This window comes from Erythrolamprus reginae, chromosome 1, assembly GCF_031021105.1.
Source record: "Erythrolamprus reginae isolate rEryReg1 chromosome 1, rEryReg1.hap1, whole genome shotgun sequence".
Taxonomy (NCBI): domain Eukaryota; kingdom Metazoa; phylum Chordata; class Lepidosauria; order Squamata; family Dipsadidae; genus Erythrolamprus; species Erythrolamprus reginae.
This window is the reverse complement of record NC_091950.1, coordinates 220,441,005-220,455,249: the sequence shown is the minus strand read 5'-3', so window position 1 is coordinate 220,455,249 and position 14,245 is coordinate 220,441,005. Positions and strand designations below refer to the sequence as shown.

Below are 14,245 nucleotides of genomic sequence, written 5' to 3'. Positions count from 1 at the left end.
AGGAGGAGGTAGAAGAAGAGCAGGACAATCTGCTGAAACTTTAAGGCTTAAAAATAAAAGAGCAAATCAGAGGTGGGGAGGAGGAGCATGCCCAACCAATATACAGCCAGCCTGCCAGAGGGGAGAACCTCCCCCGTGGCTTGTCTCTCTCTCTGCCTCCCTCCCTCATAGAAACATAGAAACATAGAAGTCTGACGGCAGAAAAAGACCTCATGGTCCATCTAGTCTGCCCTTATACTATTTTCTGTATTTTATCTTAGGATGGATATATGTTTATCCCAGGCATGTTTAAATTCAGTTACTGTGGATTTATCTACCACATCTGCTGGAAGTTTGTTCCAAGGATCTACTACTCTTTCAGTAAAATAATATTTTCTCATGTTGCTTCTGATCTTTCCCCCAACTAACTTTAGATTGTGTCCCCTTGTCCTTGTGTTCACTTTCCTATTAAAAACACTTCCCTCCTGGACCTTATTTAACCCTTTAATATATTTAAATGTTTCGATCATGTCCCCCCTTTTCCTTCTGTCCTCCAGACTATACAGATTGAGTTCATTAAGTCTTTCCTGATACGTTTTATGCTTAAGACCTTCCACCATTCTTGTAGCCCGTCTTTGGACCCGTTCAATTTTGTCAATATCTTTTTGTAGGTGAGGTCTCCAGAACTGAACACAGTATTCCAAATGTGGTCTCACCAGCAATCTATATAGCGGGATAATAATCTCCCTCTTCCTGCTTGTTATACCTCTAGCTATGCAGCCAAGCATCCTACTTGCTTTCCCTACCGCCTGACTGCACTGTTCACCCATTTTCAGACTGTCAGAAATCACTACCCCTAAATCCTTTTCTTTTGAAGTATTTGCTAACACAGAACTGCCAATACAATACTCAGATTGAGGATTCCTTTTCCCCAAGTACATTATTTTACATTTGGAAACATTAAACTGCAGTTTCAATTGCTTAGACCATTTATCTAGTAAAGCTAAATCATTTACCATATTACAGACCCCTCCAGGAATATCAACCCTATTACACACTTTAGAGTCATCGGCAAATAGGCAAACCTTCCCTACCAAACCTTCCCCTATGTCACTCACAAATATATTAAAAAGAATAGGACCCAGAACAGATCCTTGTGGCACACCGCTTGTAACCTGACTCTGCTCAGAATACTCGCCATTAACAATAACTCTCTGATGTCTACGCTTCAGCCAGCTGCAAATCCATTGAACTATCCAAGGATTAAGTCCAATCTTCACTAATTTATCTATCAGCTCTTTATGTGGAACCGTATCAAAGGCTTTGCTGAAGTCCAGGTAGGCAATATCCACGGCACCACCTTCATCCAACACCTTTGTGACATAGTCAAAGAAATCAATGAGATTAGTCTGACATGATTTGCCTTCAGTAAAGCCATGCTGATTTGGGTCCAATAAGTTATTGTTTTTTAGGTGCTGATTTATCCTCTTTTTGAGTAGAGTCTCCATCATTTTAATTACAACTGATGTCAAGCTAACTGGCCTGTAGTTACCAGCTTCTTCTCTACTGCCCTTCTTGTGAATAGGCACAACACTGGCCATTCTCCAATCCTCAGGAACGTCTCCTGTTAACAAGGATTGGTTAAACAAATCAGTCAGGGGGGTAGTAATGACAGATCTGAGTTCTTTAAGAACTCTGGGGTGGATGCCATCTGGACCCATTGCCTTATTTATCTTTAATCGTTCAAGTTCTTCTAAGACATCGGCTTCTAAGATCACTGGAGCTGAATCCGTACAGCTGGAAGCAATGCTATATCCCTCTATAGTATTATTTTGTAAGGTGTCTTTTGAGAAAACTGAACAGAAGTAGCTATTGAAATGGTCAGCAATCTCCTTATTCCCATTAATGCATGTATTATTCCCGGTACTAAGCTTCGTGATGCCGCAGTTTTTCTTCTTCTTATCACTAATATATCTGAAGAAGGTTTTATCCCCTTCTTTACAGATTTGGCAATTTCTTCCTCTTTTGAGGCTTTAGCAGCATATATTATCTGTTTCGCCTCCTTCTGTCTCATTTTATACACCTCCCTATCAGCTATACTTCCAGACTCTTTATACCTCCTATAGGCAGCCTTTTTTCATTGACTATAGCCCTTACATCATTGCTAAACCATAGCGGTTTCTTCTTCCTTTTACCTTTAGTTATTTGTCTTACATAGAGTCCAGTGGCTTTTAAGATGGCCTTTTTTAATACAGTCCACTGGGTGCTCGCTCCTGCCATTTTATCCCTCCCCTTTAATTCATTATCTAAATATTCCCCCATTGCATTAAAATTTGTTTTTCTGAAACCCAATAATTTGGTTGCATTATAGGATTGCTCACAATGAGTTTTTACATCAAACCACAAACATAGATGGTCACTGCAACCTAAATTTTCTCCCACCTTGACATCTGAAACCCAATTCCCATTCGTAAAAACTAAATCTAGAATATTCTCCCCTCTAGTTGGTGTCTTAACCAGCTGTGCCAGAGCTGCTCCTGTAAAGGCCTCTACTATATTCTTACTTTTGCATGTAAGGGCACTGGGGATATTCCAGTCAACATCAGGCATGTTGAAATCACCCATAACCACAATATCTCCCTTTACTGCCATTTGGGTAATTTCATCCACCATCTTGTTGTCATATTCCTCGGATTGCCCTGGAGGCCTATAGATCACCCCAATTCTAATGACAGAACCTTCTTTATTTTGCATGCAAATCCAGAGAGTCTCTAGATCTTGACACGTATTTTGAATTATTGTTGTTTTTAGACTTCCTTTAATATAAATGGCTACTCCACCTCCCCTTCTCTCTATTCTATCCTTCCTATACAGTGTATATCCTGGTATGGATATTTCCCATTCATTAGAATCCTTAAACCATGTCTCAGTTATGGCAACCAGGTCCAAATTATCTCTAGATATTATGGCCATTAATTCACAGAGCTTGTTGCTCAAGCTTCGAGCATTTGTGCACATTACCCGAAGAACATTATTTTCATTATTAGTTTGCCCCTTATCATCAACAACTACATCTATTTCATTTGCAGCTCCCTTTTCATAAGCTTCCAAAAACTGCTTTATCCTCATTGGTCGGGGACAGAAATCACCCACATCAGTTACATCTCTGTCCCCTTTACCTAGTTTAAATGCCTGTCCAAAAATGTTCTGAATTCCTCACCGAGCACCTGGGTACCTCTGTATGATGGATGCAAACCATCCCTCTTAAACAACTCCCCATTAGACCACCTACTGACATCATGACTTACATAGCCAAAACCTTCAGCTTTACACCACTGCCTTAACCACACATTAAACTCTCTGATACACGTTGTTTTATCCTCTTGGCCACAAACCGGTAACACCTCCGAGAAAGTCACTGAATCAGTTATTTTACCCAGCTCCACACTTAGACATTGAAAATCTCTTTTTACTACATTAACATTTCTCTGGGACAAATCATTTGTGCCAAGATGCACCACCACATCAACGTTATTACCTTTACTCACAGTCTTGACAATGTTTGTAATTCGCCTCCTGTCCCTGCTGGCAGTGGCCCCTGGGAGACACCTCAGCACCTTCACCACATCCTTGCTCTGTCCCAAATCAACACCTCTAACAGTCGAATCACCCACAAGAAAATGTGCCCTCCCCCCTTTCCTTATGTTTCTAGGACAGCCTAATTGCAGTTAAGCCTCCTTTGGTGACAGTCCGACTTTGCATTTTTGGCTGGGGGAAGGGCAGAATGGCCGGCTAATCTCCCTCCAAAGCGCTTCCCCCAGGAAGACAGGGACGGGGAAGGGGGGGGAGGGAACAGGAGGCTGAAGACTACTTCAGGGACAGCGCTGTGTTTTACGCTGTGGGGGATAGATAGTAGATACAGTAGATAGATAATGTAGATAGATAGATAGATAGATGGATGGATGGATGGATGGATGGATGGATGGATGGATGGATGGACGGACGGATGTAAGGAAGGATGGTAGATAGATAGATAGAAGGATGGATGGATGGATGGATGGATAGATGATGGGTGGATGGATGGATAGTAGATAGATAGATAGATAGATAGATAGATAGATAGATAGATAGATAGATAGATAGATAAATGATAGATGGATGGATGGATAGATAGATAGATAGAAGGATGGATGGATAGATAGATAGATAGTAGATAGATAGATGGATGGATGGATGGATGGATGGATAGATAGTAGATAGATAGATAGATAAATGATAGATGGATGGATGGATGGATGGATAGATAGAAGGATGGATGGATGGAAGGATGGATGGATGGATAGATAGATAATAGATAGATAGATAGATAGATAGATAGATAGATAGATAGATAGATAGATAAATGATAGATGGATGGATGGATGGATAGAAGGATGGATGGATGGATAGTAGATAGATAGATAGATAGATAGATAGATGAATGATAGATGGATGGATGGATAGATAGAAGGATGGATGGATGGATGGATGGATAGATAGATAGTAGATAGATAGATAGATAGATAGATGATAGATGGATGGATGGATAGATAGATAGAAGGAGGGATGGATGGATAGATAGTAGATAGATAGATAGATAAATGATAGATGGATGGATGGATAGATAGAAGGATGGATGGATGGATAGATGATGGATGGATGGATGGATAGATGATGGATGGATAGATAGATAGATAGATAGATAGATAGATGGATAGCTAGATGGATAGATAAAGTACAGTACAGCCTCCCTCCCCAGCGCTTTGGCCAGGAAGGCAGGGACGGCGAAGGGGCGGGGGGGAAGAGAATGGGAGCCTCTGGACCCTTGGGGGCAGCAGGGCAACTTCCCTTCATAGCGCTGGGAAGGAGCAGAAGGTGCAGACTTGCTTCCTTCCCCAGCGTTTCTCCCAGGAAGGCAGGGACGGCGAAGGGGCGGGGGGGGAAGAGAACGGGAGCCTGTGGACCCTTCGGGACAGCAGAGCAACTTCTCTTCACAGCGCTGGGAAGGAGCAGAAGGTGCAGACTTGCTTCCTTCCCCAGCGCTTCTCCCAGGAAGGCAGGGACGGCAAAGGGTCGGGGGAGGGAAGAGAATGGGAGGCTCTGGACCCTTCGGGACAGCACGGCAACTTCTCTTCACAGCGCTGGGAAGGAGCAGAAGGTGCCGACTTGCTTCCTTCCCCAGCGTTTCTCCCAGGAAGGCAGGGACGGCGAAGGGGCGGGGGGGGGGGGGGAAGAGAACGGGAGGCTCTGGACCCTTCGGGACAGCACGGCAACTTCTCTTCACAGAGCTGGGGAGGTGCAGAATGGCTGGATTGCCTCCCTCCCCAGTGCTTTGGCCAGGAAAACAGCGACGGCAAAGGGACGGGTGGGGGGAGAACGGGAGGCTCAGGACTCCTTTGGCGATGGCGGACCGGCTTCCGGGTTTCTAATTTCTGGGCTTGCACGCATTAATCGCTTTTCCATTGATTCCTATGGGAAACATTGTTTCGTCTTACGAATTTTTCACCTTACGAACCTCCTCCTGGAACCAATTAAGTTCATATCTTGAGGTACCACTGTATCAGGGACCCAATGTCACTGAATAGGGAGCTTGATAAGGAGCTGAAATAAAGAAATCTGTTTATTGGTAATAGAAGGAAGGGACAATTTGATCAACATTCTGGTCCAAGTTATTTATGACTTATAAGTCATGAACCTGGTTTGTCCATTCACTGACAGCCAGTGCATAGTCAGTTGCCTTACAGCAGTTTATTAGTTACATTCTATAAGCGGCTACACCTTACAGAACCAAAGTTAAAAATAGCCCCACTTAAAAATAATCTAAATGTGAAGGCACCGTGCATGAAATATTATAGAGAGGCTGTCACTTTTTTTGTAGGAAATAGTGTAGTTATTATACCAGCTAAAGATGACAACAGACACTCCTAGCCATCATGTGATCCCACAATGGAAAAAAACTACATACAATGTTAAACAGCACAAGGGACAAAATGATATCTTGTGGGACATCATAGCATAGCTATGATAGCATAGCTGCCAGGTTGTACACCACAGCCATCAAGACTAAGACTTCTAAGACTATTCTTGTAGTAGAACTGGAAACATTTTAACCAAGTGTTAACCAATCCTTAACTACCTCACAGAGATGGTCTACAAAATACCATGATTAAAATCTATTGTGAAATCAAGCAGGTTCAACAAAGTCATATACTCCTGTCCATTCTGCAAGAGTCCATCAGGAGTGCCAAACTCAATTTCATTGAGGGCCGCATTAGAGTTGTGTTTGACCTCGAGGGGCCAGGGTGGGCTTGGCCAGTTTGAAGTCACTTGTGGGGCACCTGTGATTGCCTGAGTGGTCTGCCAGCAAAAATGGGCACCTAAGTTCCATTTCCAAATGCAACACTCTCCTGCAACCCTCTGTCAGTGAAAATGGAGCTGGGGAGGGGTGTGCATGGCCCTTGCAAGCTTCATTTTTGCTGGCAGAAACACCACAGGTGGTTCTTTGCTGTTTCCAGGCAGCCCTGAAAGATGGATCTAAGCATTCCATAGGCCTTGAGTTTCGCACCTCTGAGCTACACCATGTGTTAGTGCCCTCAAGCAGCATCTGCGAAATAAATCATATTCCAGTTCAAATCTGTCATCCAAGGTTTGATTTATTAACAGAGCCATGTTGGTTACACAGTTGCCATCCTGATACTAACTTCCTTCCAGTACCACACCCACAAGTCCAGTTGCAGGGATTCCATTGACCTCCTCCTTACATCCGCTGGTGCAGAAAAAAGGATGACCTTATTCCTTCCTCAAGAGGGGAATTTGTTATGGGTGTTAACTTTCCCTCTCATTCAAATATCCCTCCCAGTATTCTACTGTGGCAGGCCAAAATCTTTAACTCTAAATGATGGCTTTGGCCTGACACCATACCTGATTTTGTATCCAAATCAGGCTGAGCACAGCTTGAAAGTGTTGACATAAATGGTGTCTTCCAAATACACTGCTCAAAAGAAAATAAAGGGAACACTCAACACATCCTAGATCCGAATGAATGAAATATTCCCATTGAATACTTTGTTCAGTACAAAGTTGAATGTGCTGACAACAAAACCACACAAAAATCATCAATGGAAATCAAATTTATTAACCAATGTAGGCCTGGATTTGGAGTCACATACAAAATTAAAGTGGAAAAATACACTACAGGCTGATCCAACTTTGATGTAATGTCCTTAAACAAGTCAAAATGAGACTCAGTATTGTGTGTGGCCTCCATGTGCCTGTATGACCTCCCTACAACGCCTGGGAATGCTCCTGATTGTTCTGCCGGGCTAGCCAACCACAACACTGATAAGGTTGCGGATGGTCTCCTGAGGGATCTCCTCCCAGACCTGGACTAAACCATCCAACAACTCCTGGACAGTCTGTGGTGCAACATGATGTTGGTGGATGGAGTAAGACATGATGTCCCAGATGTGCTCAATCGGATTCAGGTCTGGGGAATGGGCGGGCCAGTCCATAGCTTCAATGCCTTCATCTTGTAGGAACTGCTGACATACTCCAGCCACATGAGGTCTGGCATTGTCCTGCATTAGGAGGAACCCAGGGCCAACCACACCAGTATATGGTCTCACAAGGGGTCTGAGGATCTCATCTCGGTACCTAATGGCAGTCAGGCTACCTCTGGCTGTGCGGCCCTCCAAAGAAATGCCACCCCACACCATTACTGACCCACTGCCAAACCGGTGATGCTGAAGGATGTTGCAGTAAATTGCTCTCCACGGCATCTCCAGACTCTGTCACATGTGCTCAGTGTGAACTTGCTTTCATCTGTGATGAGCACAGGGTGCCAGTGGTGAATTTGCCAATCTTGGTGTTATGTGACAAATGCCAAGAGTCCTGCACGGTGTTGGGCTGTGAGCGCAACCTCCATCTGGGGATGTCGGGCCCTCATATCATCCTCATGAAGTCGGTTTCTAACTGTCCGTGCAGACACATGTACATTTGTGGCCTGCTGGAAGTCATTTTTGCAGGGCTCTGGCAGTGCTCCTCCTTGCACAAAGGCGGAAGTAGCGGTCCTGCTTCTGGATTGTTGCCCTCCTACTACTCTCTCCACATCTCCTGGTGTACTGGCCTGCCTCCTGCTTCTGGACACTGACAGACACAGCAAACCTTCTTGCCACAGCTCACATTGATGTGTCATCCTGGATGAGCTGCACCACCTGAGTCACTTGTGTGGGTTGTAGAGTTCATCTCCTGCTACCACGAGTGTGAAAACACAACCAACATTCAAAAGTGACCAAAATATCAGCTAGAAATCATTGGTACTGAGATGTGGTCTGTGGTCCCCACCACTGATCCCGGTAACGCGCGCAGTGCACTATAGCACACGAGATTTTCCAGCTCCACGCACAAATTTAAAATTCCAACACAGAGGTTCAACCTCTGCGCTGGAATTAGCAAATAGAACTGTTGCTGCTCTGCCATAGGGCAGCAACAGTTCCTCTCCATAAAGGCGGGAAAGAAAGGGGCCAATTGCAGGCCCGCGTTCCTCACTGCCCCTTTAGCCCCCTTTCGCCGGCAGCCGAATGATCTTTCTCATTCAGCTGCCGGCTAAGGTAAGCGCCCGCCAACCACCCACTGGGTGGGGAGAGGGATCCCGTTAACCATCCATTGCTGGGGGGTGGCGGATCCCACCGCCATGTTCCTTGTGCTGCTCGCCCGCCGCTGAGGCCCCGCCGCTGGCTCGTCTCGTCCCTCCCATCACTGGCCCGCTGCCCAGGCCAGCCACCGGCTCGCTGCATCCTGCCCGCCACCCAGGCCCTGCCCCATCCCTTCCGCTGCTCCCCCGCTGCTGAGGCCCCGCTGCCGGCTCGCTGCATTCTTCCCACCGCTGGCCCATTGCCCAGGCCAGCCACCGGCTCACTGTGTTTCGCCCACCGCCCAGGCCCCGTCGCGTGCCTCCCATTGCCCCCAAGGCCTGGCCTTGGCCTACTTGGCCCCGGTGAGGCTGAAGTGTGGGGCAGAGTAGGCGGTGGCAGCTGTTGCTCCGGGCCCATCCCCAAGCTTCGACTCCGTCTCCACCGCCATGCTGGGGGCTGCCCGCATCGAGAGCATGGACCCGGCCACCGTTAAACAGGTAGCAAGATGGGGGAGAGAGAAAGAGAGAAAGAAAGCAAGAGAGAGAGAGAGAAGAAAGGAAGAGAGAGAGAGAGAAATTAGAGAAAAAAGGGGAGAAAAAAAGAGAAATGAGAAAATGATTGAGGCAGAGAGTGAGAGAAAAAAGAGAGAAACAAAAGAGAGAAGTGACTCTTGATTTAAAGGATATGGTAAAAAGCACCCAAATAATAACAGAGAGAGAAAAAACCCAGCCCTCACCTATTTTTGGAAATGGTTCAAGAGTGTATACATAGTGAATGAGGGAAAAAGGGAAAAAGAGGGAGAAATGAGAAACAAATGAGAGAGAAAAGAGGGAGAGACAAGAGAGGCACCCAGAAATGAGAACAGTGGTAGAAATTTGAGGAGGGATGATTGATATGGATTGACTATGGAATATTGGTAAAAGATATATTTAGGTGTTATTTAATATTAGGATGTATTAATTCATAAAATTGGATTAGAATTTTTAGAACTATATAGAATTACATAGGTAAAATTAATGGAAGATACGCATGATAAATAAGGGGTTTATGATATGTACTGTATGATTTTATGTGTTTGCATTATGAATTTAAAATATACTTGGAAATGTAGAAGATTGATGAAAGTTAATAATAGTAAATGCTAAGTGCCTGAAAATTAATTGAGCTTGGAAATATTGAATGAAATTATAGAAAAGTATAATTTATGGAAATATATTAATTGATGCATTGGTGTTCAGATAGATTTTCATAGTATTACTAGATTACAATAATACTATGATAAATATTTAAGAAATGAAGATTTTAAAGCAAGGATTTATTAATAGTTGTGTTTTTGGTTTTGCTGGTTGTTTTAGTTTTAATAGTAATAGATTTTGGTTTTATTTTATTATTTATTTATTTGTTTGTTTGTTTTTCTATGCCGCCCAGTCCGAATGGACTGCAGCTCTGACAGTATACTTTTCTGCCCACAGAGAAAAAAAGTTAGAGGGAACATTGGTCCCCACCTGCAGAACCACTCCTTTAATTGAGTGTGTCTTGATAATTGCCAGTAATTTCCATCTGTTGTCTATTCCATTTGCACATCACCATGTGGAATTGATTGTCAATCAATGTTGCTTCCTAAGTGGACAGTTTTATTTCACAGAAGTTTGATTTACTTTGAGTTATATTCTGCTGTTTAAGTGTTCTCTTTATTGTTTTGAGCAGTGTACATTAAAGCTGCAACACTATCATCCTCTCAAGCACCCATCCCAAAGTTGACAAAGCCTCTTCCAGCTGGTTTCAATGAGTCAAATTAAGCAGGGGTCAAGGGAGCATATCATAGGGTAGACAACCATAAGCATCTTGTCTATACATTCAGGCCTCATAAACTGAAAGTGATTTTAACTAATTGAACCACAACTCAGGAAATAACTCAGCAATTTATTTTTTATTTTTTTTAAAACTAATGGATAACTGGGGTGAGTGCAATAATATATATGGGAGAAATGATTGGTATGAGTGGGATGGATGGGATGAGTGGAGTTATGGCATGGATGAGATGATTGGAAATAGTATGAATGATATATTTGGCCCACCTGACGCTGGAAAGGCAGGAGGAGAGGGGGCATCGATCTCTGGGGTGGTGGAGGGTCGGAATATCCCGGTGTTGCTGGGGAGAGGCAGATATGGCGGGAGCCGCGGAGTTAGCCGTTCAAGGAGAACAAGAGATCGCTGTTTAATAACAATTCCTTGTTCTGGCTCCATGAGCTCAACCCTGGACACTGGTGATGAGTGTAACTCTGGCCCTGGGCTCAGGTTGCTGCTGCTCAATGCCAGGTCGGTGGTAAATAAAGCTCTCCTCATCCGGGATTTAATCCTGGATGAGGAGGCCGACCTGGCATGTGTAACTGAAACCTGGCTGGTCCCGGAGGGAGGAGTCCCTCTCTCTGAAATCTGCCCAGCCGGGTTTCAGATATGGCATCAACCCTGACCCCAGGGAAGGGGGGGAGGAGTGGCTATTATAGCCAGGGAGAGCCTTTGCCTGGGCAGACTCGTTGCTCCGGAGATTGCGGGTTGTGAGTCCCTCCTGGTGAAGTTGGACTTAGGGGTTCAGGTGGGCTTGCTTATCACGTACCTGCCTCCCAGCTGCGTGGCACAAGCCCTGGCTGGCGGTGGGGTTCCCTAGACTTATTGTCTTGGGGAACCTTAACCTGCCATCACTCGGCGGGTCCTCTGGACTGGCACAGGAGTTCATGGCCACCATGGCAGCCATGGACCTGACCCAAGTAGTACAGGGTCCGACTCACGAGGGGGGGCACACACCCGACATGGTATTCCTCTCCGAGCAACTGAGTAATGGTCTGAGATTAAGGGGCTTAGAAGTGTTACCTTTGTCATGGTCAGACCATTTTCTGCTGTGGCTTTACTTCCTGGCTCCAATCCTCCCTCGCAGGGAGGCGGAACCGATTAAGTTGTTCCGCCCCAGGCGCCTGATGGATCCAGAAGGCTTTCAGAAGGCACTTGGGGCTCTTCCAGATGCACTCGTCCACAGTTCGGCAGAGTCTTTGGCTGAGGCCTGGAACAAGGCTGCAGCAGAGGCCCTTGACCGAATTGTGCCGCTGCAACCTCTCCGCGGCACTAGACCCCGCAGAGCTCCATGGTTCAACGAGGAGCTCCGGGAGTTGAAACGCCAGAAGAGACGTCTAGAGAAGTGATGGAGGAAGAGTAAGTCCAAATCCGATCGAACACTTGTAAGAGCTCATATTATGACTTACAAGTGGCGCTCAAGGCGGCAAGATGCGCGTATCATGCCACCTTGATTGCATCAGCGGAATCCCACCCGGCCGCTCTGTTTAGGGTAACCCGCTCCCTTCTTAACCAGGGGGGAGTTGGGGAGCCCTTGCAGAGTAGTGCTGAGGATTTTAACACATTTTTTGCTGATAAAATTGCTCGGATTCGAGCGGACCTCGACTCCAATTGTAAAACAGAGTCGACTGACAACGAGTCAGTCGAGGTGACTGGGGCTAAACATCTTTGTCCATCTGTCTGGGAGGAGTTTGACTTGGTGTCACCTAAGGAAGTGGACAGGGCCATTGGGGCTGTGTGTTCTGCCACCTGTCTACTGGATCCATGTCCCTCTTGGTTGGTTTTGGCCAGTCGAGAGGTGACGCGGAGCTGGGACCGGGAGATTGTCAACGCTTCCTTGGGGAGTGGGTCCTTTCCGGCCCCTTATAAGGAGGCACTTGTGCGCCCCCTCCTCAAGAAGCCTTCCCTGGACCCAGCTGTACTCAATAACTACCGTCCAGTCTCCAACCTTCCCTTTATGGGGAAGGTTGTCGAGAAGGTGGTGGCATTTCAGCTCCAGCGGTCCTTGGAAGAAGCTGATTATCTAGGTCCTCAACAGTCTGGATTCAGGCCCGGCTACAGCACGGAAACTGCTTTGGTCGCATTGATGGATGATCTCTGGCGGGCCCAAGACAGGGGCTTGTCCTCTGTCCTGGTGCTTCTTGACCTCTCAGCGGCTTTCGATACCATCAACCATGATATCCTTCTGCACCGGCTGGAGGGGTTGGGAGTGGGAGGCACTGTTCTTCAGTGGTTCTCCTCATACCTCTCTGGTTGGTCGCAGTCGGTGTTAGTGGGGGGTCAGAGGTCGACCTCTAGGTCTCTCCCTTGTGGGGTGCCTCAGGGGTCAGTCCTCTCCCCCCTACTATTTAATATCTACATGAAACCACTGGGTGAGATCATCCAAGGGCATGGGGTGAGGTATCATCAATACGCCGATGATACCCAGTTATACATCTCCACCCCATGTCCAGCCAACGAAGCAGTGGAAGTGATGTGCCGGTGCCTGGAGGATGTTGGGGCCTAGATGAGTGTCAACAAACTTAAGCTCAACCCAGACAAGACGGAGTGGCTGTGGGTCTTACCTCCCAAGGACAATTCCATCTGTCCGTCCATTACCCTAGGGGGGAAACACTGGCCCCCTCAGAGAAGGTTCGCAACTTGGGCATCCTCCTCGACCCACAGCTCACATTAGAGAAACATCTTTCAGCTGTGGCGAGGGGGCGTTTGCCCAGGTTCGCCTTGTGCACCAGTTGCGACCCTACTTGGACCGGGAGTCACTGCTCACAGTCACTCATGCCCTCATCACCTCAAAACTCGACTACTGTAATGTTCTCTACAAGGGGCTACCTTTGAAAAATGTTCGGAAACTTCAGATCGTGCAGAATGCAGCTGCGAGAGCAATCATGGGTTTTCCCAAATATGCCCATGTTACACCAACACTCCGCAGTCTGCATTGGTTGCCGATCAGTTTCCGATCACAATTCAAAGTGTTGGTTATGACCTATAAAGCCCTTCATGGCACCGGACCAGATTATCTCAGGGACCACCTTCTGCTGCACGAATCCCAGTGACCAGTTAGGTCCCAAAGAGTGGATCTTCTCCGGGTCCCGTCAACTAAAGAATGTCGCTTGGCGGGACCCAGGGGAAGAGCCTTCTCTGTGGTGGCCCCGGCCCTCTGGAACCAACTCCCCCCAAAGATTACAATTGCCCCCACCCTCCTTGCCTTTCGTAAGCTGCTTAAAACCCACCTCTGCCGTCAGGCATGGGGGAATTGAGACCCTCTTCCCCCTAGGCCTTTACAATTCTATGCATGGTATGTATGTATGTATGTTTGGTTTTTTATATTAATGGGTTTTTAATTGTTTCTAACATCAGACTACTATTGTACACTGCTTTATTGTTGCTGTTAGCCGCCCCGAGTCTCCAGAGAGGGGCGGCATACAAATCCAATAAATAAATAAATAAATATTACATCAAAAGAAGTCCTCAAATTGGCATGAAACTCTAATGAAATACATTTCCTCACTGTCAACAAATTCACTGGCAGTGACTTCTGGAAAATGGAATTTTCAAAAGGCAGAATTATTGTGATATAAGACTTATTCAAGCATGGAACTACTAATTGAGAGAAGTATTGATTTTCTTTTCACAGCCTTTATTCCTAAAGAAGATGAGATTAATCAATTGGCACAGATGCTTTAATCTGGATTCCTATATGCATGAGTAGGAGTTGGCAATCTATGGCCTGACACCCAGTATCTCCA

General features: G+C 46.0%; 1 protein-coding gene across 6 annotated transcripts in view; it reads right to left on the bottom strand.

Annotated features, from left to right (window-relative positions):
- The window catches only part of LOC139156524 (histone deacetylase 4), an 815,291-nt gene that overhangs the window by 298,085 nt on the left and 502,961 nt on the right, over window positions 1–14,245 (bottom strand). The window lies entirely within an intron of this gene.